Below are 2,392 nucleotides of genomic sequence, written 5' to 3'. Positions count from 1 at the left end.
AGGTGAATTGTCCAAGTGACTGATAACATCATGATGCGTTGTACAGTCTAACTGATAACTTCATGATGTGTTATACAGTGTAACTGATGACATCATGATGTGTTATACAGTCTAACTGATGACATCATGATGTGTTGTACAGTCTAACTGATGACATCATGATGTGTTATACAGTCTAACTGATGACATCATGATGTGTTGTACAGTCTAACTGCAGTTGGAATGAATGACCTATGGAAATGCTCCGTCCTGCAGCGAGGATGTTTAAGCCCCCTTTTAACCCCACATTAAAAATGTTACTAGGATCGCCTTCTTCCACCTACGGAATATCACTAAAATTAGAAACTTGTCCAAAACTAATGCRGAAAAACTGTTGTGACTTGATGCTATGAAAATAAACTGAATTAAATTGATTTAATACTGTTTTTTTAATACCAAATGATCGCACCTGACTTCTCTCAGTACAAACTGTCTCTTGGTTTCTTGTATTTAGTGGTGGCTGTTTAGTTTGTTCTCTCTCTGTTGATTCTGTTTCCTGTGTTTGAGTCGTAACCTCTCTGCTCATCAAACTCCAGCTGACTTCTTCTCCTGGACGTCAGGTTGTAGTGATATGTTGCTGGATTTACTGCAGAATCTGATCAGTCTAAAGTGGCAGCCTTAAATCAGTCCCTGGCAGCAGTGTGGCTCTCTGTGTCCTTCAGAGGGGGGTGGGCTTTTCATGACTCCTTCTATTCTGTAATTATTCCAACTGGATATGAGCTATTGCACTTATTGGCTGGGGTGAGAAACCGGCTGGCGGAGCTTTTATTGGCTGATGGGTCACATCTCTGCCACCATCCATTGGCTGCCTGAAGGAGGCTGGGAGGGGGGGCCCCGTCCCCACCCGTTTGGCAGAGCTTGTAAAATGTAAAGTCTTCCTCTGCCTGTTGTGACTCTGGTTTCAGTGTCTGCCTCGGAGCGAGCAGGTCAGAGCGCAAGTGTTCACTGGAGGAGGGAAAAACGAGAGAAAACCAGGGAGGGAGGGAGAAGGCAAGCGGCGGCACTTCTCCCCCCTTTCAAGCCTCCCCGTTTCCCTGTCACTCCATCCTTCCACCCACCCTCTCCTGGACCACGCTGCAGCCTGGCTTCAAGACCACCCCTCACCACCTAAACCACCCCAGGACCCTTTGACTCTCCCCACTTCTCCATCCCACCGGCCACAACCCATAGGTAAGTCTATAAAAAAGTCTTTCTGCTCCTCTTTTGTACTCTTTCTCCACAGTCCCTCCAACTCTCCTCCTTTATAAACTCTTTCCACTCTTTTCTTTGCCTTTATGCATATTTCAAGTTTCCCCTGCAGCTCTCTCCTCCTCTCTGTAAACACGGATGCAGGAGATGCTATCAGTGAGGTCACTGTGTTTTCTTTCTTCCTCCTTTGATATCCTGATATCCACTTTCTCCTCCTCCTCTTCCTCYTTCACAATYTCACCGTTTTGTCTTCACATCTTTGCCCTGCAGCTCTTGCAAATTCAGCGAGAACTTACAGTTTCAGCTTCAAATCTGACCTGCCAGCGCAAACTGACCAAAAAAACAAACAAAAAAACAACAAATTTCTGTGAAGTATTGCGGCGGCTATTTTTAGGCGGTTGCGTGCCAGCCTCGCACGCTTTCTCTATAGGCCACTTCCTGAATGCCAGGATGGAGCTCGGGAGTCCAGAACACASGAGACTGCATAAAGTGAACTGACTTTACAAGGCAGCGAGTCGCCTGATTGAATCAGGAGAATGTCGATGGTAACATGGCTCATAAAGCATTCCTGGCAACAGCAGGGAGGAGAGAAACTGCTTACTTCTTTAGCTGCACATCCTGCACTCCACCAGGAAGGGGAAGTGCAGTGTGTGTGTGTGTGTGTGTGTGTGTGTGTGTGTGTGTGTGTGTGTGTGTGTGTGTCAGACGGAGATAATGCTGAAGTGCTTTAGACATCAATACTTCCAGCCCAGAGATTTCTGAGCTTGTTTGTTTCATTTACTCTGAAAACTGGACCTCAAAACAACGTCGACATGTGAGGACAAGATTAAAATTTCTTTTTCAGACTTTTTTTGAGAAGTTAAGTATTAAAAAAAAATGGAAGAAGAAATTTATTTTGTATCGATTATTGACGCTACTGATAGATTAGCAACGGTTCTACTGGATGTTTTATTGTTTCACTCAAAACTGCAGCAAACTGTAACTTGCAGTTTCAAACACACACTGCAAAAAATGTCCATCTTACCAAATTTTAAAATCTTATATCAGCCAAAAAGTCTTTGATCTTGTTTGAGACTGATTTACTAAACAAGAACTGATTGTGTAAGAATAATCATCTTGTTTTCAGAATGTGTAAGATTATTTGTCTTGTTAGCCTGAAAATTTG

General features: G+C 43.8%; 1 long non-coding RNA gene across 1 annotated transcript in view; it reads left to right on the top strand.

The window, feature by feature from the left end:
- The first annotated feature begins 924 nt into the window (after positions 1 to 924).
- The window catches only part of LOC106522277 (uncharacterized), a 22,693-nt gene continuing 21,225 nt past the window's right edge, over positions 925 to 2,392 (top strand). The window contains exon 1 of the long non-coding RNA XR_001310760.1: positions 925 to 1,209. This is a non-coding gene — a long non-coding RNA (uncharacterized LOC106522277). The remainder of the gene's footprint in view (positions 1,210 to 2,392) is intronic.

The sequence above is a fragment of the Austrofundulus limnaeus genome, unplaced genomic scaffold, assembly GCF_001266775.1.
Source record: "Austrofundulus limnaeus strain Quisiro unplaced genomic scaffold, Austrofundulus_limnaeus-1.0 Scaffold125, whole genome shotgun sequence".
NCBI lineage: Eukaryota > Metazoa > Chordata > Actinopteri > Cyprinodontiformes > Rivulidae > Austrofundulus > Austrofundulus limnaeus.
Note: the sequence above shows the minus strand (reverse complement) of the source record. Positions and strands in the feature narration are given on the sequence as shown.